Source organism: Lynx canadensis, chromosome B4, assembly GCF_007474595.2.
Source record: "Lynx canadensis isolate LIC74 chromosome B4, mLynCan4.pri.v2, whole genome shotgun sequence".
Taxonomy (NCBI): Eukaryota; Metazoa; Chordata; class Mammalia; order Carnivora; family Felidae; genus Lynx; species Lynx canadensis.
This window is the reverse complement of record NC_044309.1, coordinates 42527244-42550006: the sequence shown is the minus strand read 5'-3', so window position 1 is coordinate 42550006 and position 22763 is coordinate 42527244. Positions and strand designations below refer to the sequence as shown.

The following is a 22763-nucleotide window of genomic DNA, read 5'->3' as shown; positions in this document are numbered from 1 at the left end:
CAGCTGCCTTGAGTGGGGCATAAATATCCTCCTCACTCATTAAACACCCTTTTTATTTATTTATTTATTTATTATTTAAAAAAAATAATGTTATTTTGAAAGAGACAGAGAGAGAATGCAAGTGGGTTAGGGGCAGAGAGAGAGGGAGACACAGAATCCGAAGCAGGCTCCAGGCTGTCAGCACACAGCCCGACGCGGGGCTCGAACTCACGAGCTGTGAGATCATGACTTGAGCCAAAGTCGGACGCTCAACCGACTGAGCCACCCAGGTGCCCCTTAAACACCCTTTTTAACACCTAGCAGAGACTTGGCATTATTATGTTATCCACTGTCCTTATTATCAACACTAGGAAGAATAGGTAGGAGAGACAGAATAATCACAGCTTACTATAATTGACCAAGCAGAGGATTGGGGATCAAAAGAGCAGAATCTGAGTCCCAGCTCTGAAACATGAACTAGAGTTTAGACATTTGAACAGGCACATAACTTCTCTGTCTCCACTTCAGTATTTTAGTTGAAGGCCATAATACTCAGCTCATGGGATTATTGAGAGAAATGAGATAATGTGAAAGAAAAGAAAGAAAGAAAGAAAGAAAGAAAGAAAGAAAGAAAGAAAGAAAGAAAGAAAGAAAGAAAGGGTGGGAGGGGGGAGGGAGAGAGAGAGAGAAAGAAAGAAAGAGAAAAGAAAAGAAAAAAGAAAAGAAAAAAACCCTCAAACTCTAAAGCTCTGGCAAATATATACATTCATTCATTCAGTCAATCATTTATGCAGTTTCCCTCAACTGTTCTTTGCCAACTACACGCTCGGCACAGTTCTAGGTGCAGGTAATACAAATGTCACTAAGACAAGTCCCTACCCTCAAAGTCCATACCCTAACCTTAAATTTCAATATGGAAGGCATATGTGATGGTTAATTTTTTAAAACGATTTTATTTATATATTTATTTTAGTGTATTTATTTTTGAGACAGAGCATGCACACGTACACTCATGGGTTGGGGAGAGGCAGAGAGAGAGAGGGAGAGAGAGAGAATCCCAAGCGGGCTCCACCCTGATGGTGTGCCCCTTTAAGATTTTATTTGTAACTAATCTCTACACCCAACATGGGGCTCGAACTTACAACCCTGAGATCAAGAGCTGCATGCTCGAGGTGCCTGGGTGGCTCAGTTGGTTAAGCATCCAGCTCTTGATCTTGGCTTAGTTCATGATCTCACAGTTCATGAGTTCAAGCCCCACGTGGGGCTCTGCACTGTCAGTGCTCGGAAATCTCTCTCTCCCTCTCTTCCCTCTCTCTCTGCCCCTTCTGCAAAAAAAAAAAAAAAAAAAAAAAAAAGAGTTGCATGCTCTACTGACTGAACCACCCAGGTACCCCTGTGATGGTTAATTTTATATGTCAACTTGCCTGGGCCACAGTGCCTAGAAATTTGGTCAAATATTATTCTAGATGTTTCTCTGGGGGAGTTTTCAAGTGAGATTTACATTTAAATTGGGGGACTTTGAATGAAGCAGATTGCCCTTCATAATGTTGGTGGACTTCATCCAATCAGTTGAAGGCTTGAAGAGAACAAAGACTAATATCCCCTGCTCTGCCTCCAAGCAAGAAAGAATTCTGCAAGCAATGGCCTTTAGAGAGTCTCCAACCTGCCAGCCCACCCTGCTTGGACTTGCCAGCCTCCATAAGTAAATTCCTTAAAGCAAAAATCTTTTTCTATATATACACATCCTATTGGTTCTGTTTCTCTGCAGGGCCCTGACAAATTTTGTTACCAAGAAATCGAATGCTGCTATAGCAGATACCTAAAAACCTAGAAGTGGCTTTGGAGCTGAGTAATGGGTAGAGGCTGGAAGCATTTGGAGGTACATACTAGTAAAAGCCGAGATTGTCTTGAAGAAATTATTGCTAGGAATACGAATGGGAAAGGTGATTCTGGTGAGGTGTCAGACAAAAATGAGGAACATGTTATCGGAAACTGGAAGAAAGTTGGTCCTTGTTGTGAAGCAGCAAAGAACTTGGAGGAATTGTGTTCTAGTGTTTTGTGGAAAGGAGAACTTGTTTGTAATGAAATAGGATATCTAGTTGAGGAGATTTCTAAGTACCGTGTAAAAAGTATGACTTGGTTTCTCATTGCTGCCGATAGTAACACAGGAGAAGAGAGAGATACATTGAAAGAGGAACCGTCAAGCAAAAAGGAACCAGAAGATGAAGATTTGGAAAATTCTTAGCCTATCCATATTACAGAACAAGAATGCCTGCTCTGGAGAGGACACCAAGGGTATGGCTGAAAGTTCACTTGATAGAGAGATCATGAGCACAACGCATGGCTTTAATCTGCCACCTTAGCAGAATCTAGGAATGGAAATGGTGTTATGTCAGTAGACACACGGCCAGCTTGGACTATGGGCACAGAGAGAAGATAAAATGAAGGAAGGTGAAGCCTGCTAGGATTCTACAGGACGGGAACAACAGAACTATCATCATGTGCTGTCTTTCAATAAGAGGTAAGAATGACACTGAAGTTGATTCAGAGATCAGCAGGGTTGCCTCTCCTACCACAGGCCAGAGCACAAGGGCCCTCAAGGAAAGACTGTCACCTCAGGGGGCCCCAAGGGCAGAGTACTGAGCCAAGGAGGGTTATCTTGAGACTTAAATCTAATGAAACAGATTTCTTGGCTAGGACACCCAAAGCACAGGCAACAAAAGTAAAAAAAAAAAAAAAAAAAAAAAAAAAAAAAAAAGACAAATGTGTCTCCATCAACCTTAAAAACGTTTGTTCATCAAAGGATACAATGAACAAGGTGAAAAGGCAACCTATGGAACCAAAGAAAATTTTGCAAATCATATATCAGATAAGGGGTTAATATTCAGAATATATGAACAGCTTAACAACAAAATAATTCAAATAACCTTATCAAAAATGGGCAAAGGATTTGAATAGACATTTTTCCAAACATGATATACCGGTGACCAACAGGCACGTGACAAGATGCTCAACATCGATGATCATCAGAGAAATGCAAATCAAGACAACAATGAGAAATCTCTTCGTGCCCATTACAATGGCCATTATCAAAAACAACAACGACAGAAAATAACAAGTGTTGGTGAGGGTATGAAGAAATTGATACTCTTGGGCACTGTCGGTTGAATTATAGAGTAGTACCATTGTCATGGAGAACAGCATAGTGGTTCCTCAAAAAAATTAAAAATAGAACTACCCTATGATCCAGCAAGCTCCCTTCTAGGTATATATCCAAAAGAATGGAAAGCAAAGTCTTATACAGAAATATCTGCACATTCATGTAGCACACCCAGGACTATTCGCTATCGCCAAAGGTGGGAGCAATCCAAGTGTTCATCAAGAGATGAACAGATAAATATCCAAGGAATATATATATATCCAAGGGAATATTATTGATCCTCAAAAAGGAAGGAAATCCTGTCACATCTTACAACATGAATTGACCTTGAGGCCATAATGCTAAGTGAAATAAACCAGTCATAAAAAGATAAACACTGTAGGATTCTACTTATAGGAGGTATCTAAAGTAAGCACAGTCAGGGGCGCCTGGGTGCCTCAGTTGGTTGAGTGTCCTTCTGACTCTTGATTTCGGCTCAGGTCATGATCCCAAGGTTGTGGGATCGGGTCCCGTGTTGGGCTCTGCGCTGACCGTGCTGAGCTTGCTTGGGATTCTCTCTCTCCCTCTCTCTCTGCCCCTCCCCCGACTCTCTCTCTCAAAATAAATAAACATTAAAAAAAATAAAAACCTTAACAATCTCTTTAAAGGCCCTGTCTCCAACTACAGTTACATTCTAAGGTACTAGAGGCTGAGCATTGAGCCCGACTGAGATTCTCTCTTGCTCTGTGTCTCTGCCCCTCTCCCCCAATCGCACGCTCTCTCTCTCTCTCTCTCTAAAATAATAAACAAATAAATAAACAAAGTAGTCACACTCATGGAAACAGACAGTAGAATGGTTACCTGCAGCTAGAGGGAAAGAGAAAAGGGGAGTTGTCCTTTAATGAGTATAAAGTGTTTGCAAGATGAAAAGTTCTGGATATCTGTTCCATAACAATGTGAATACACTTAACACGTCTGAACTGTACACTTATGGATAGTTAAGATGGTAAAAAACTTTTTTAATGTTTATTTTTGAGAGAGAGAGCACATGTGCATGTGCAAGCGTGAGCAGGAGAGGGGCAGAGAGAGGGGAAAAGAGGATCTGAAGCAGGCTTCAGAGAGCCCGATGCGGCCTCGAACTCACGAACTGTGAGATCATGACCTGAGCCAAAGTCAGACGCTTAACCAACTGAGCCATCCAGGTGCTCTAAGATGGTAAATTTTATGTTATGTGCTTTTAACTGCAATAAGAAAGAAAGAAAGAAAGAAAGAAAAGAAAGAAAGAAAGGAAAGAAAGGGAAGGAAGGAAGGAAGGAAGGAAGGAAGGAAGGAAAGGAAAGGGAAGGAAGGAAGGAAGGAAAGAAGGGAAGGAAAGGAGGGAAGGAAGGAAGGAAGGAAGAAGAAGGAAGGAAGGAAGAAGGAAGGAAGGAAGGAAGGAGGAAAGAAAGAAAGAAAGAAAGAAAGAAAGAAAGAAAGAAAGAAAGAAAGAAAGAAAGAAAGAACTAATGGAGTTTACCTTGCTAGATTTTAGATTTGTTTGGTAACTCGTCAGCCCTTTTTTCTTTCCAGTTTCTCCCTTTTGGAAACAGAGTGTCCGTCTTACGCCTGTCCCACTACTGTATTTTGGAGGCATGTAACTTGTTTGCTTTCACAGGTTCATAGCTGGAGAGAAATGTTCCCTTAGGATGAATCATACCTCCAGTCTCACCCATATCTGATCCAGATGATACTCAGGTGAGACTCTGGATGTAGACCAGATGCTAGAATGGGATAAGAAAGACTTTTGAGGCTCCTGGGATGGAAATGAATGTATTTTGCATGTGAGAAGGACATAAATCTGGGGGTGGGGCAGAGGGTGGGTGTTATGGATTGAACTGTGCCTTCCTAAAATGTGTATGTTGAAGCCCTAACCTATAATACCTTAGAGTGTAAGTATAGCTGGAGACAGGACCTTTAAAGAGGTTATTGATTATTTTTAATGTTTATTTATTTTGAGAGAGAGAGGGAGAGAGAGAGAGAGAGAGAGTGGGGGAGGGGCAGAAAGGGAGAGAGAGGATCCCAAGCAGGCTCAGCACTGTCAGTGCAGAGCCTGATGCGGGGCTTGATCTCCCAAACTACGAGATCATGACCTGAGTGGAGATCAAGAGTCGACGCATAACTGGCTGAGCCATGCAGAAGCCCTGAAGTTATTAAGTTAAAAAAATTTTTCTTTAATGTTTAATTTGGAGAGAGAGAGAGAGAGAGAGAGAGAGAGAGAGAGAGAGAGAGGAGCAGAGAGAGAGGGAGGTGCAGAATCCTAAGCAGGCTCCAAGCTCTGACCTGTCCACACAGAGCCCAACGTGGGGCTCGAACTCACAAACTGCGAGATCATGACCTGAGCCAAAGCCGGATGCCCAACCGACTGAGCCACCCAGGCGCCCCAGAAGTTATTAAGTTTAAATGAGGTCATAAAGTTTAAATGAAGTCATAAGAATGGGGCCCTAATCCCAAATGACTGGTGTCCTTGTAGAAACTGAAAGAGACGCTGGGGATGTACGCACAGAGAAAAGGCTATGTGAGAACGCCATGAGATGGCAGTTTACCGAAAGGAAAGAGGTCTTATGAGAAACCAACCCTGCCGGCACCCTGCCCTTGGACTTGCAGCCCCCAGAACCGTGAGAAAGCAAATTTCTGTTATTTAATACAACCCAGTCTGTGGTATTTTGTTATAGCAGCAGGCTAATGCGGCAGATAACAAGCAAACAAGTAAATATATAATGTCAGGGAATGATAAGGGAGCACTTTGAAGAACAGTGGAGCAAGGTAAGATAATAAAGAATTGGGGGGTATATACAATGGGGGAGTTAGGATTGATCTTAGCAGAGATGGCATCTGAACAGAAATCTGAGTGTCAGGAGGGAGCAAGTCTAGGGAGCATTTTCGAGAACAGCCTTTCAAACAGAAGGCAACTGAAGTACAAAGACGCCAAGAGGAGGGGAAGATGTGCGCTTGGCATGGGGCCAAAAGCCTGCTCTGCAGGAGTGTTGTGAACCAGGAGCAAAGAGGGAGGAGAAATGACGTTGGAGGGTTAAGCAGGATTCTGATCATCTAGGCCATTGTAAGCCGTGGCAAGGATTCTGGATTCTATTTTAGAGGTGACAGAAAGCCAGGAAGCTACCGGGCCATTTTAGGTTTTAAGGCAAACCAGTGACATTAGTTGATTTATGTTTTCCAAAAGGTCTTTGCTGTCCAATGGAGAAGATGCTGGAGGAGAGCAAGTGTGGAAACACAGAGACCAATTAGGAAGCTGCTGGTCCAGGTAAGAAATGATGGCGACTTGAACTTGGTAGGACCTGAATGAGAGTAGTAGTAGTGGAAGCAGTAAGTGGTTGGATTCGAAAAGATATTTTCAATATAGAACCGATAGGGTTAACCGAGAGTCTAGATGGTGGGTGCGAGGGAAGAAAAGAAGGAGTAGAAAATGATCCTCAGGGTTTTGGTCTGAGCAGCTGTAGGCCTTGGGTTGCTATTTACTTCAATTAGGAAAGCAGAGAGAGGAGCAGGTTTGAGGGGTCAAATCAAGAATTTTGTTGTGGGGGCACCCAGGTGACTCGGCCGGTTAAGTGTCAGACTCTCGGTTTGGGCTCAGGTCATGATCTCACGGTTTCGTGAGTTCGAGCCCCGTGTGGGGCACTGTGCTGACAGTGCAGAGCCGGCTTGGGATTCTCTCTCTCTGCCCCTCCCTACCAACACTGTCTCTGTCTCTCTCCAAATAAATAAACTTACAAAATTAAAAGAAAACAAGAGTTTTGTTTTAGACATGTGAATACTTTAGGATCTGTGCTAACAATAGGACACTCTCCTCCTCTTCATCCTTAGATTCTGTGATTCTAAAGGTGCAAAGGATTTGGTTTCTGTCTTCAAGGTCTCATGGAAGGGGACGAAGAGAAACATATAAACCAGTGCTCGGGGGTTTTATTATTCTTATTATTAGTACTTTATTTTAGGGAGAGCAAATTTAAATTTGCAGATAAACAGAGCAGAAGGTACAGAGGGTTCCCATATACCATCCCGACTTTCCTATTATTAACATCTTACATTAGTGGGGTATATTTGTACAACTGATGAACCTACCTTGACACATCAGAGTCACCCAAAGTCCACACTTTACACGGGGGTTCACTCTGGGTCTTGTGCGTTTTGTGGGCTTGGACAAACATGGAATGACATGTATCCGTCGTTACAGTATCATAGTGAATAGTTTCGCTGCCCTAAAACACCTGTGTTCTGCCTATTCATCCCTCCTCCCCTCAACACCCCATCCCCTGGCAACCAGGGTTTTGACCGCTCCCATAGTAGTGCCTTTTGTAGAATGTCATACATAGGTATTCCTCGGTGAGGTTGCAGGTTCGGTTCCAGACCACTGCAATAAAGCAAATATCATAATAAATCAAGTCAAGTGATTTTTTTTTTTTTTTTTGGTTTCCCAGGGCACAAAAAGTTATATGTACACTATACTACAGTCTATCGAAAGTGCAATAACACTGTGTCTGATTAAAAAAAAACAACAATGTACATACATTAATTTAAAGTATTTTATTGCTTGGGCACCTGGGTGGCTCAGTCAGTTGAGCAATTGACTTTGGCTCATGTCATGGTCTTGCGGTTCATGAGTTCAGGCCCCGCGTCGGGCTCTGTGCTGACAGAGCACATAATAAAAGCATTAAAAAATTATTTTATTGCTTAAAAATGCTGACCATCATGTGAGCTTTCAGCAAGTGGTAATCTTTCTGTTGATGGAGAGTGTTGCCTTGATGTTGATGACTGATGACTGATCAGGGTGGTGGTTGCTAAGGAATGGAGTGACAGTGGCAACTTCTTCTTCTCCTTCTTCTCCTTCTTCTTCTTTTTTTTTTCTTAAGTAAGTTGTAGGCCCAATGTGGGCCTTGAGCTTAAAAACCCCAGATCAAGAGTTTCATGCTCTAGCAACCGTGCCAGCCGGGCACCCGTGGCAATTTCTTAAAATTTTTTTTTTAACGTTTGTCTATTATTGAGAGACAGAGAGACACAGAGAGTGAGCAGGGGAGGGGTAGAGAGGGGGGGAAACACAGAATCCGAAGCAGGCTCCGGGCTCTGAGCTGTCAGCACAGAGCCCCACGCAGGGCTTGAACTCATGAACTGCGAGATCATCACCTGAGCCGAAGTCGGTTGCTTAACCAACTGAGCCACCCAGGCGCCCCCCATGCCCCATGGCAATTTCTTAAAATAAGAAAACAGTGAAGTTGGCCCCATTGATTGACTCCTTTCACAAATGATTGCTCTGGAGCATGCGATGCCCGTTTGATAACATTTCACCCACAGTACAACTTCTTTCAAAATTGGAACCAGTCCTCTCACACCCTGCTGCTGCTCTATCAGCTAAGATATATGTAATGTTCGAAATCGGTTGTGGTCATTTCGACAGGCTTCACAGCGTCTTCAACAGGAGTAGATGCCATCTCGAGAAACCACTTTCTTTGCTCATCCGCGAGAGGCAACTCCTCATCTGTTCAAGGTTTATCTTGAGATTCCAGCAACTCGGTCGCAGCTTCAGGCTCCACTTCCGATGTAGTTCTCTTGCTGTTTCTACCACACCTGCAGGTCCTTCTCCACCGAGGGCTTGAACTTCTCAAAGTCATCAAAGAGATTTGGAATCACCATCTTCCAAACTCCTGTTCACGCTGATACTTCAACCCTTTCCCATGAATCACAGATGTTCTTAATGGCATCTAAAATGGTAAATCCCTTCCAGAAGGTTTTCAATTTACTTTGCCAAGATCCATCAGAGGAATCACTGTCTATGCTAGCTAAAGCCTCATGAAATGTATTTCTTTTTTTCTTTTACTTTTTTAATGTTTATTCATTTTTGAAAGACAGAGAGAGACAGAGCACAGGCAGGGGTGGGGCGGAGAGAGAGGGGGACACAGAATCTGAAGCAGGCTCCAGGCTCTGAGCTGCCAGCACAGAGCCCGACGCGGGGCTCGAACCCAAAAACCATGAGATCATGACCTGAGCCGAAGTCGGACGCTTAACCGACTGAGCCACCCAGGTGCCCCACAAAATGTATTTCTTTTTTTAAATGTTTTATTTGTTTTTGAGACAGAGAGAGACAGAGCATGAACAGGGGAGGGGCAGAGAGAGAGGGAGACACAGAATCAGAAGCAGGCTCCAGGCTCTGAGCTGTCAGCACGGAGCCCGACGCGGGGCTCGAACTCATGGACCGCGAGATCGTGACCTGAGCCAAAGTCGGACGCTCAACCGACTGAGCCACCCAGGCGCCCCCAAAATGTATTTCTTAAATAAGACTTGAAGTAGACCTATTCTTCGATCCGCACCCTGCAGAATGGCTGTTGTGCTAGCAGGCGTGAAAACAGCAGGAACCTCGTCGGACATCTCCGTCGGAGCTCCTGGGTGACCGGGTGCGTTGTCAATGAGCAGTCGTGTTTGGAAAGAAGACTTTTCTTCTGAGCAGTAGGTCTCAGCGGCGGGTAAAATATTCAGCAAACCATGTCGTAAACAGATGTGCTGTCGTCCAGGCTTTGCTCTTCCAGTTACAGAGCACAGGCAGAGTCGAGTTAGCAGAATTCTTGAGGCCCTGGGACTTCCAGAATGTGCACGAGCACTGGCTGCAGCTTAGTCACCAGCCGCATTACCCCTTGCAAGAGAGTCAGCCTGTCCTCTGAAACTTCGAGGCCAGGCACCGACTTCTCCTCTGTAGCTCTGAAAGTCCTAGGTGGCATCTTCTCTGCGTAGAAGGCCGTCTGTCTACACCGAAGATCGGTTGGCTGTTTAGCGTGGCCGCCTTCATGAATTATCCGAGCTAGATCTTCTGGACAAGTTGCTGCAGCTTCTACGTTAGCACTTGCTGCCTCACCGTGCACTTTTATGTTATAGAGATGACTTCTTCCCCTAAACCCCCTGAACCAACCTCTGCCGGCTTCACACTTTTCTTCTGCGGCTTCCTCGCCTCTCTCAGCCTTCATCGGATTTTTATTTTATTTTTAAAATAAAGTTTATTTATTTATTTTGAGGGAAAGGGGAAGAGAGAGTGGGAGAGGGGCAGACAGAGGGAGAGAGGGAGAATCCCAAGGAGGCCGGCACAGCCTGACGCGGGGCTCAAACCCACAAACTGTGAGATCGTGACCTGAGGCAAAACCAAGAGTCGGAGGCTTAACCAACTGAGCCACCCAGGTGCCCCTCAGCTTCATAGAATTGAAAAGACTTAGAGCCTTGCTCGGGGTTAGACTTTGGCTCAAGGAATGTTGTGGCTGGTTTGATCATCTATCCAGACCAGTGAAATGTTTTCCATATAAGTAATTAGGCTGTTTCATTTTCTCATCATTTCTGTGTTCACTGGCATAGCGCTTTCATTTCCTTCATAAGTTTTCCTTTGCACTCGTAACTTGACTAACGGGTACAAGAGACCCGGCTTTCACACTCGCTTGGTTTTTGACATGCCTTCCTCACTAACCATAATCATTTCTGGCTTTTTTTCCCGTAATTTTTTTAATGTACATTTATTTTTGAGACAGAGAGAAACAGAGTGTGAGTGGGGAAGGGGCAGAGAGAGAGGGAGACACAGAATCGGAAGCAGGCTCCAGGCTCTGAGCTGTCAGCACAGAGCCCGATGCAAGGCTTGAACCCACGAACCATGAGATCACAACCTGAGCCGAAGTCAGATGCTTAACCGACTGAGCCACCCAGTCACCCCATGATAGCTCATTTCTTTATCTCTTCTTCTATAGGTCATATCTTTTTTTAGCCCTGTATAATATTCCATTGGATGCACCACAGCTTGTTATCTGTTTACCTACTGAAGGACATCTTGGTTGCTTCCAAGTTTTGGCAGTTATAAACAAAGCTGCTATAAACATTCATGCACAAGTTTGTGTGTGGATGTAGACTTTATTTCCAAATTTGAATTTAAATTCTAGTTAGCTAACATAGAGTATAATACTGGTTTCCGTTGCAGAATTTAGTGATTCATCACTTACATACAATACCCAGGGCTCATCACAAGTGCCCTCCTTCATGCCCATCCCCACTTAGCCCATCCCCCCTCTACCTCCCCTCCAACAACCCTCAGTTCTCTATCGAGTGGATGTAGATTTTCAATTCATTTGGGTAAATACCAAGGAGTGTGACTGCTGGATCATAAGCAAGTATTTTAAATGTCAACTTCTGTACAATCGCTAATAGAAAACATAGACTTCTGCTTGCAAGAAGCAAAGAGCTTTGTTTAAGTTCCTTAAGTTTACTCTGGCAGTGCTCTAAAACCATAAATGTCTTTTGTTCTCTTTGTGGCTATTAGTCTGACACTATCACCAGGATACCCCTGCCTGGCTCATTTACAGGAAGACAGCTACTAAACACTGATAAGTGAAGTGTTCACACTGACTCATATCCACCCTTTCAAAAAACCATAACCAAGGGCCAATCTGTGGATGGCGTAAGGAGCAATGCCACTACAGTTCGATGCAGTGTTTCATAATTAAGGTCTGCCTTCTTTCAGCAGGACACTTACTTCCCCAACTTTGGTGGCCCTCCTGCCCAGCACAGGCCAGGTCCTCAGGGAAAAAAAAAAAAAAAATCCATCAAGTTCTCTAGGAGGAAAAAGGCTGTTTGAAGCTCTGGGGTGGCATTTATTAATATGGGCTTTTGAGATGGACACAATCCCCCTGAAAGTCAATGCAAAAGTTGCATTTCAGTGTACTTTTCTGACCATAAGCTCTTATGACAGTCTCAAAAAGGGAGTACAAGACCCAGAAAACAGCCGAAGGAGCTGCCAAGCATTGGCTATGGTAGGAAGGGGGAGGGGAGGCGTCTGGGGGTTTCTGGGTCATCGGTGGAATTGCAGTGTGGAAACCGCAGGCATTGTCTGCTTTCAAGTTAGTTCCCCTCCCACTCCGAGATGGTCTGAGCTCCAGGTGGGATCACAAAGAACAAGCTCTTTTTCAAGCCAGAGGCTCTAATTCCCTCCTAGCAGGGGGGAGGTTAAGAGAAAGCAGTCACAGTGCCATTTATTATTAGGGTACTTGAGCGAGAAGTATGACCAACCCTCCTAACAGGACAGACATAGTGGGAAGAGACTGAAAAACCTCCACCTTCACTCCTCCAAACAGCCACGTATTTTAGCTTTGGCCTTCAGCAACTCATCACGGAAGAGATGTGTGAGGCACTGGGGGCTTGAGCTAAACTGAGAACCGTGGATTCTCCTTATCAGAACTGTCCATACTACATGCACTCAACAAATTTCATCCAGTGTTTATGATGTGCCAGGCAGTGTTCTAGCCACTGTACTTATAATAATTTTATGTCTCCCATACGTGCTTCATTTACAAGTGCCATGCAATCTTTCTAGGCAGTGAAAAATCAGCTTCCCTAATTTACACATCTTCTTTTCAAATAGCTCAGGCCACCAGCCTTCTTGTTTTCAGCCCCGAATTGAAGCAGAAGTCACTGGAATATTTGGATGAGGCGGGCCCAGAAACCCAAGAATCTCTTCTCGGCTGTGCTACCCTGTAGGTTAGCCCCGCCTGCTTGCGTTTTGAGGCTACGTAAGCTGGTGCAGACGTGCTTTGTAGACCGTCTGCCAAATCTCCTAAGCGACCAGTTCCATCACTCAAGGGTGACCAAAGGTTCCTGTCGTTTTTTTTTACTCTTCTGCTTCTCCCCTCCTCCCACGGAATGTATTTTCGTGCTGATGCTACCAGGGATGCAGGCAATATCTTTATCTCCCTTTTTTGGCTGTTTTTCATCCTTTCTGGTTCTTCCCTATTTGACACGAATCTGTACAATCTCCTGGGTGTGTAAAACGCGAGTTCTTCTTGAATGGTTGGATGTGAACTTATTGCATGATTATGTACCTATTTAAAAAATGTGTGGAAAAAAATGTGACTTTGATAGCCTGTCCCTACGATCCTGTAACCGTATGAATGTTCAAATGTGGGAGAGTTACTCTGATTAAAATCACAATCTCAATTCTTTAAATATTAGGTTCCAGGTGGGCTTTTTAAATCCAGTTTAATTCCGGTTACATATAAATGGGTATTTTCAGATAATTGGAAATAAACAAATTTACACACGTTTTTGCAAAATTAAAGGAAAAAGGTAGTCCATTAAATTCATGCCCTTGTTCAGTGGTCCTTTAAGGGTTCGGGGCCTTCTATTGATATTCTTTGGCTTTCTCCCTCTTAATACTGTTAGAAGGAAGAGGTGTCAATTAGTTAACTAATTAATACTATACTAAGAATAAGGAAGAAAGACAAATGGCCTGGAAAATCCATGATGGGATATAGGTCAGGGCTAATTCATCTATTTGTTCATACGGATCTGTAGGTTGCCAGGCCCAGTTTTAGATACTAAGGGTATTGTGGTCAAGGTGGTAGGAGAACTCCATTCTCTGCTTGCATGGAGCTTAAATGTGTATTGGGGTTATGCACACATTTTTACCTTTTTTTTTTTTTTTATTTGGTTGACAAATTAGCTTTAATATGATTTAGTACATTTTTACTTTTTATTTCTGCTTTAAAAATTTCTTTCTTTTCTTTCTTTAGGCTTTTAATGCTTATTTTGTGAGAGACAGAGAGAACGTGAGTGGGGAGGGCCAGAGAGAGGGCCAGAGAGAACCAGAGAGAACCCCAAGCAAGCTCCACACTGTCAGCACAGAGCCCTATGTGGGGCTGGAACCCACGAACCGTGAGATCATGACTTGAGCTGAAGTCGGACGCCCAACCGACTGAGCCAGCCAGATGCCCCTAAAAAATTATTTTAAAACAACAGTAGCTAAGACCATGGATTCTGGGGCCAGACATCTTGGGTTTGAACTCTAGCTCTGCTACTTACATGGTGTGATCTTGGGAAAGTCAGTTAGCTTCACTGTGCTTCTATTTCCTCATATGTAAAATGAAGGCAATAATAGTCTACTTCTCAAGATTGGTTATGAGGATTAGATTAAATCAGTCACACACAACAGTGCCCAGTATATACTGTCATGTAAGCATCCACAAAGAAAAGAAAAAAGAAACAGACATATCTACTTAAGAGTTGAACATATATATGCTCAGAGATAAAGAAATTACTGCAAATCACAAACGAAAGTCTAGATCTTCATTACTTTTAAGAACCTATAAAGTTCCAGGGCGCCTTGGGTGACTCAGTCAGTTAAGCATCCGACTTCGGCTCAGGTCATGATCTCGCAGCTCATGAGTTCAAGCCCTGCGTCGGGCTCTGTGCTGACAGCTCAGAGCCTGGAGCCTGCTTCCGATTCTGGGTCTCCCTCTCCCCTGCTCCCCCTCCCCTGCTCGCACTCTCTCTCTCTCTCTCTCTCTCTCTCTCAAGGATAAAAAAACATTAAAAAAAATACAGGTATGTATATTAAAAAAAAAAAAGAACCTAAATACTTTCCAAAGATTCTCTAATTACATGTGAGAAGCTCACAAATTTTCTTCTCCGCAGTAATTGAAGCTGTATTTATTGAGTGCCAGGTTCTTACCATGTTACTTCGTTTACAATTCACAATAGTTTAAATTTAGTATTACCATCCTGATTTCCCGTGAGAAATCTAGAAGTAATTTGCTTAAGGACCACAGTTCGGGGCAAAGCTAATTGTCTGACTGTACTTCTACACTATATTGCTGTATATTACAAGAAAGATACAGTCCATGTAGGTTTACAGCAAAGTATCTGCGATAGCCAGTGTTTCCCCATCCCCACCCCCATCTCTTTCCTCCTAGAAATAGAGCTTGTTCTTGATCCCTTCTTAAGCCGATGGTCATAAACAGGAAGCATGGCTAGGGTGCAATAAATCTGGAGGCTGACGATATGTGGTTATTCAAGAGTTGTGGGGAGCTATCCCCCCTTAGTGGTGCAGTAAGGGTCTTTATTCTCAGGCTATCGCAAGAAGATCCTCATAGATGGAGGGGAGATGAGGAGAGCAGGAAAGGAGGCGACGTGAGGGACAGAAAGCTCCTGTTCCTCATCAGTGTTGGCTCTGACAACAAAAAATACCAAAGGGCAAAAAGGCAGCATCTCCTTCAGGAGTAATGGATTTGGGGAGCCGGTCCTTGTACCACCTATAAAGCAAGAATACTTTTGACATTTTTCCATGGTTGGAAAAAATTAAAAAGAATAATGTTTTGTGACTTGTAAAAATCACATGAAATTCAGGGGCATTTGGCTGGCTCAGTTGGTGGAGCGTGTGACTTTTGATCTCGGGGTCATGAGTCCGAGCCCCATGTTGGCCATAGAGATCACTGTAAAATATTATATGAAATTCAAATTCCAGCATCCATAAGTAAAGTTTTGCGGGTACACGGCCACACTCATTCATTTACATATTGTCAGTGGCTGCTTTTGCACTACAGTGTCAGAGGTGAATAGTTAGGACAGGGACCACGGGGCCCCAGCAAGCCTAAAATATTTGGGATCTCACCCTTTAGGTCAAACTTGCCAGCTCCTGAGTTAGACAATGGAGGAATCAAGTGAAATAGTTCCTAAGTCGGGAGAATCCAGGGTTACATAGGTCCAGGTCAGGGGAAGGAGTGCAAAGGGCAGTACAGCTGGATTAGAGTAAGGGGAGAATAGAATACAGCCGGGGGGGGGGGGGGGGGGGGGCCGGATACTGACAGCTTGAGTAGCAAAAACCCCCTGGGGATTTCTTGTTAGGGAATGCAAACAAAGTGGGCCTACCAAGATGGAGATGCAAAAGGAAATAGGGATTCATTCTCCACCTTTCTCTCATGCTTTCTAACAGGGCATGGGAGGAACATTACCAGTGTTGAAAGTGCCTTCTCAAACTGGTTCCCTTGCTTCACGGGGGGGAGGGGGCTGATAGGTTCACCTGGTTCTTTTTATTTATCTAGAAACACAGTGTATACCATAATGCCTAAATCCTTAGTGGCCATTTTGTTTTTTGCTTTTTTTTTTTTTTTACATTTAATATTTCTTTTTTTCTTTCTTTTTTTTTAATATATGAAATCTATTGTCAAATTGGTTTCCATACAACACCCAGTGCTCATCCCAAAAGATGCCATCTTCAATGCCCTCACCTACCCTCCCCTCCCTCCCACCCCCCCATCAACCCTCAGTTTGTTCTCAGTTTTTAAGAGTCTCTTATGCTTTGGCTCTCTCCCTAACCTCTTTTTTTTTTTTTTTTCTTCCCCTCCCCCATGGATTTCTGTTAAGTTTCTCAGGATCCACATAAGAGTGAACACATATGGTATCTGTCTTTCTCTGTATGGCTTATTTCACTTAGCATCACACTCTCCAGTTCCATCCATGTTGCTACAAAGGGCCATATTTCATTCTTTCCCGTTGCCACGTAGTACTCCATTGTGTATATAAACCCCAATTTCTTTATCCATTCATCAGTTGATGGACATTTAGGCTCTTTCCACAATTTGGCTATTGTTGAGAGTGCTGCTATAAACACTGGGGTACAAGTGCCCCTATGCATCAGTACTCCTGTATCCCTTGGGTAGATTCCTAGCAGTGCTACTGCTGGGTCATAGGGTAGGTCTAGTTTTAATTTTTTGAGGAACCTCCACACTGTTTTCCAGAGCTTAGTGGCCATTTTGAACATAGCGACCTCCAAATTATTAGGGAGAGGAAAACTAAGATCTGGATTAGAGAAAGCAGCTAATGAAAGATGGGTTGGTGGCTAATCTTCAAGTCCTGTCTCCCTGTCCTTCTTAGCTGCATGGTCACTTCACACGACCCAAAAAGAGGAGCAGACACATTGAGTTTTACACAACCACTGAAGATGGGGCAGGCGAGAAGGACGGAAGGATGGCTGGAGTGTACAGTAATGTACTGAGCGCTAGACTGTTGCCAGAGGTTTCCCCAGCTTCTAATACTCCTTATTCCAGTGAAGTGCAAGTTGCAAAAGTTGGGGATGGAAACCGGAGCCAAAATGTTACCACCGCCGTTGCCCGTTTATTCAATGAAGTGATGGGTGAGAAATGGGATGTGAATAGCAGAGGAATAAGGACCTTAGGGGAATTAGGTCTCTGAGTAAATCATTATAAAAAGAACACGTTATTAAATACAGATCATTAATCTGTCGATCCTATACTTACTGGTTTCTGTCACTGCTAGATGCTGAGTCATATTTTTTTAAGCAGTTAAAAAAATTTTTTTTAATGTTTATTTATTTTTGAGAGAGAGACAGAGCGCGAGCAGGGGAGGGGCAGAGAGAGGGAGACACAGAATCTGAAGCAGGCTCCAGGCTCCGAGCTGTCACAACAGAGCCCGACACAGGGCTCGAACTCAAGAGCTGCGAGATCATGAACCGAGCCGAAGTCGGCCGCTCAACCGACTGAGCCGCCCAGGCGCCCCCCGGGTCATATTTTTAAATATACTATGGGAGCTTGTTATAAAGAAAAAGTAAAACTCTTAATAATTTTTTGAAGCCCTGCATAATTCTGTAATACAAATGACTATTCTAATTCATTTCTTTGCAAATTCAGATTTTAATGTGGCACAATTGATGCGTCTCAGGTGGAACGGAATTGGATTTTCTTTTTTCTTTTCAAGTTTATTTATTTTGAGAGACAGAACACAAGCAGGTGAGGGGGGGAGAGGAGGAGACAGAATGCCAAGCAGGCTCTGTGCCATCAGGGCCATCTGTGCCCGTTGTGGGGCTTGAACTCACATACTCCAAGATCATGACCTGAGCCAAGATCAAGAGTCCGATGCTTAACTGACTGAGGCACCCGGGCACCCCCAGAACTGAATTTGCTAATGACTGAATTTCTACGATACGATAGATACTGTTTTGTTTTCTCTCTCTTTTTTTTTTAATTTTTTTAACGTTTATTCATTTTTGAGACAGAGAGAGACAGAGCATGAACAGGGGAAGGTCAGAGAGAGAGGGAGACACAGAATCTGAAACAGGCTCCAGGCTCTGAGCTGTCAGCACAGAGCCCGACGCGGGGCTCGAACTCACGGACTGAGAGATCGTGACCTGAGCCGAAATCGGACACCCAACCGACTGAGCCACCCAGGCGCCCGCGATAGATACTGTTCTGAAGACACATAGAGGCTGTATGTGTCTACCCATAGTCATAAAAAGTTTACATCAAGTGGCATGAAAGGATACTACCAAGTGCATAACTAAAATATAGTTCACAAATAGAATGTCATGATACGTAAATCACTTCGTTTTTATTTATTTATTCTAATTTTTAATTTTTTTTCAGAGCCCAACGTGGGGCTCAGTCCCACGACCATGAGATCATGACCTGACCGGAAATCAAGCATCTGAACCTTAACCAACTGAGCCAATCACCTCGTTTTGAAAATATGGTGCTTGTTTTTCTCCATAGTACACGAAGGGAAAGAAAGATAAACACAAACAGAGGAACTTACACCTCAAGAGTAAGGCAACTGAGGCAGGAAAAGGGGAGTCCTTGATTTCGATTTCTTTCCTTTTCCTGGTTTCTACTTGCTCTCCTCTCAGGCGACTTCTAGGTCCAGACCAAGCAGCATGCAAAACAACTCCTATTTGCCTGTGAAGGGAAGGAAATTCTTCCTTTACCCTTCAAGGTCTTCCAGCTGGACTAAGAGTTAAATTTACAAGAGACAGATTAACCAGAGGGGAAAAAACTCCAAAGTTTTCTTAGGTGCACACAGAGGCCCCATGATGAAATTGAGACTTCAAGCAATAACAAAGGTAGGCAGTTTTTACACTGTTTAGACAAAGAGACAAAAAATCTGAGGAATTGACAGGGCAAACTGGGAGCTTCAATTAGTAAGGAATTTTAAACAGAATTGGGGTGGGGGGAGGGGGGTAGTAAATTAGTACAAAGTAACAAAGGTTGTTTATACAGTCTTCTGGGCTCTAAATTTCCTACCTCTGGCGATAAGGATGTCTCCTTACCTCCTGGTACAGGGAAGCTACCTTTCACATGGGAGATTTATTTTCTGCTTTCAGGGAGACAGAGGAATGTCTGAGTGTCCTTCTTGCATAGGCTTTCTTAAGTAAGGTTTTGTTTTTTTTTCCCTTAAGTCACTTTTATTTAAAATAATCAGTATGTTGAAGTGACACGTTTGGGGGCAACCTGCCCTTGGCCCTTATACCTGCAACTTGCGTTTCCTCCATTTCCTTATAAAAGTTTATTCTCTTCTTTGATGCTCTCCACTCCCAATCTTGCCACACCTTCCCAGCATCTCCCCCCACCCCCACCCTCTTTAAAGTTTATTTATTTGCAAAGAGAGAGAGAGAGCATGAGCAGGGGAGAGGCAGAGAGAATCCCAAGCATGCTCTGCACTGTCAGCCCTGAGCCAGACGCTGGCTGCCCCCTCGAACTGACAAACCCTGAGATCATGACCTGAGCTAAGATCCAGTCAGACGCTTAACCGACTGAGCCACCCAGGCGACCCCACGACTCAGCATCTTGATCAGTTCAAAATCATTGCTCTCCTCGGACTCTTCTCATGGCAACTCAGTCCCCCTCCTCCCCTAACTGCTCTTTCTCCCTCCTTCTCACACACATTGGGCTGCCCGGTTTCCAGGTCGCCTCTTGCCCCAGCCTTGCACTCTGCTCAGTCTTTTTTCTCCTGAGCTCTCCCTGCCCCTTTCCACTTTCATTCTTTCCATTGCATTCCCTCCTTGACCAAAACTGGCCCAAGAGCAGACACCGAGGAAAGCCCTGTGTACGGGGGATTCTGGGGCCGGGCCCCTCCGCGGGGATTCCCAGGTCTTGGGCGGGGACAGGATGAGCGCGCGCCGAGAGCGCGCCGCGGGCGCCGTGCCACCCCGCACGTCCCCTGCAGTGACGAGAAGGTGACGCTGAGCTCCGAGCCCGCCACCCGCCGCGCCCGCCCTTCCGCTCCGCCGCACAGCTGCGCGAAGCCCCGAGGGGGCACGCAGGCCTGCCCACCCCACTGGCCAAAGTTGCAATTTCCAGGAACTCGAGCCATCTCTAGAGAGATGCAAAAGGTTAGACAAGAGTTCTGCCTCCAGGGCAGGTGTTTCTGGTCTGCACAACTAATCCCCAAACATCCCTTTTGGCATCACTGAGCAGGGTCAGTCTGCAAGCCCCCATTCCTCCGTTTTGCCCCGACAACCATGCCTGTTTAGCCCCATGTCTGGTCTGGTCTTTTCATTTTTTCTGCTCTTTTCTTACCTCTGATCCCCTCTTCTCTATGTAGGTTCCACATTTCACACTTCACCTGATCTCGGATCTTTACAGATTCTTCTTAATGCCCCTGCAGCATTTTGATTCTATGTTTAAAAGTCAGTTTTACGTATAAAATATATACAATTCATACACTTTAGGTGCACAGATCATGACTTCTGACAGATATACACACCCATGCAAACACTGATCCACAGATTTGTATCTCAGAAAGTTCCCTTAGCATCCTGATTCTGGGTGTGGTTACTGTGTCATTTTTCAGACGCACCTTATATTTCTCCCCATGCATTACGTTTATTAAGTACCTTCTATGAAACAGACACTGATGTTACAGAAAAAAAAAAAAGAAAAACTAGAGCAACAGTTTAAAAGGGAAAGGACGTATCATACAACTCATGGTTTCTGTTATCTCTCCACTCATATATATTTCTGATAATCTCTCCTTTTTAGACCCACAGACAACTTGGTCACCTGATTAATCCTCTGAGAAATAAATGATTTCTTTTTTTTTGAAAGTTTTCTTTTTACCTAAGCTAGGCTGAGGGTGAATGAAACACAGCAGAATCGTTGCTGAGGAAAGGAGGGTGGGAGAGGACTATGCTAGGGAGATTTCCCCAGAAGTGGGAATGCCACAGGCACATTTCAAAAACAAGTCAAGTCTGGGAATACAGCTGTAAAAGCTACTGGAAGTCTCCTTGGCAAGGAGAACCGGATGTGAGTCCCTGGAATAGACTCTTAAAAGGAAACGTCAGCATGGACCATTCAGTTTAATGAGACACATGAGAAAAGATGTCAAAGTAGGCTACTGATGGGACAGACACAAAGAAAAAGTGAAGACCACTCCTCCCCTCCCCCTGCAGCACACATGAGGGGTGTGCTGGGGGCGGGGAGGGGGGTGTGAAAAGCCAATCTAAGAAAAGTAGGCCTACCGGCACCAAGATGAAAAATAAGAAAAGGAACAATAAAAACAAAGATTTGTTGCAATGTTGATGTAAACCTGGCCCTCTTCCTGACCAAGTGACAAAGGGTTTCCACTTCCCTTTACTGTCATATATTACTCAAGTCTAGAAAGCAAGATATCTGAACAAGGAGATGACCTCTAAATCCACATATTAGGTGTTCAAGTCACAAAGCCAAGCCTGATAGTGTTGGGGCTGTAAGAAAAATTTCAAGAACAAGAATGTGTTTTCTAGTGGGGTCAGAACTGAGGGTGAGTTCTTTCTTTATGCCTTCTTTTTTTCTTTTTTACATATAATAAAGCAGGTAAAAATGCACTAATGTTAAGTACATTACACCCAGTACAGCTGGGTGAATATTTACGTCCATATTCACCTGTATAACCACTGTCCAGATCAAGATCTAGATTCTAGACCACTTCTAGCTCCCCAGGTTTCCTTGCGTCTCTTCCAGTCTATAGCCTCCCTTTCCAGAGGTAACCACTATACTTACTTCTATCATCATCAATTCATTTTGTTGTTCTTTTTTTAATTTATTAAAAAAATTTTTTTTAATGTTTATTTTTGAAAGAGAAAGAGAGAGAGAGAGAGAGTGGAGGAGGGGCAGAGAGAGAGGGAGACACAGAATCCAAAGCAGGCTCCAGGCTCTGAGCTGTCAGCACTGAGCCCAACACAGGGCTCAAACCCACGAACCGTGAGATCATGACCTGAGCTGAAGTCAGACACTTAACCGACTGAGCCACCCAGGCGCCCGGAAGTAGGGAAATTTTAAATATCCAATTTAAAGTCATAAAATTAATACATTGTAAATTAGGGCTAGAAACCACATTTTCTTAGTCAAATTCATTTTTCTTTTTATATTCCTCTTATTTCACTAGCCTCGTGTAAACAGAGAGATCATCCCAATGTCCACTCTGCCCTGGACTGTCCCAGTTTTGGCACTGAAAGGCCGTGAGCAAACAGGGATTGTCCGTCACTCTACAGAGCAAAGAAAGCTGTCAAATGGATATCACAGCTTGCAAATAAATGGGCAGGAAAAAACAAAACCTGAGTTAGCTCATCGGTGCTTTTCCATTCCCCAAGAAAAAGATACTTTTAATCCAAGAGTAAGGCGATATCCACACGTGTATGTACTCTGTATGTCAACTGTATTCTTTGACTTTGGAATCCATCTACACCAGTGCTACTCACAGGTGATCAAGGGATCGGCTACATCGTCTCCAGGGAGCCTGTTAGAAATACAACTTCATACCCCTTCCACCATCCCTCCCTCCAGCCCCAGGACAACACCATCCCAATCTCTAAGGGTGGGGCTCAAAAATTTGTCACCACACATGTCACTTTTATCTTTTAACAAGCTCTCCAGGTTAAGGTCAAGGGAAGCTAGTGGGAAAAAGGAGCTTAAAGTTTGAGATACACCGATCTAGCCAATTTCCTTTACAGATATACAGATAACTACTCGGTTTTAAAGATCACTGGAAAGAAGGACTCCATTACTTCACTTTCCTTATGAAAAACAAATCCCGTGGT

General features: G+C 43.9%; 1 long non-coding RNA gene across 1 annotated transcript in view; it reads right to left on the bottom strand.

The window, feature by feature from the left end:
* Window positions 1-7070: 7070 nt before the first annotated feature.
* The window catches only part of LOC115518221, a 52715-nt gene continuing 37022 nt past the window's right edge, over window positions 7071-22763 (bottom strand). The window contains exon 3 of the long non-coding RNA XR_003970197.1: window positions 7071-7520. This is a non-coding gene — a long non-coding RNA (uncharacterized LOC115518221). The remainder of the gene's footprint in view (window positions 7521-22763) is intronic.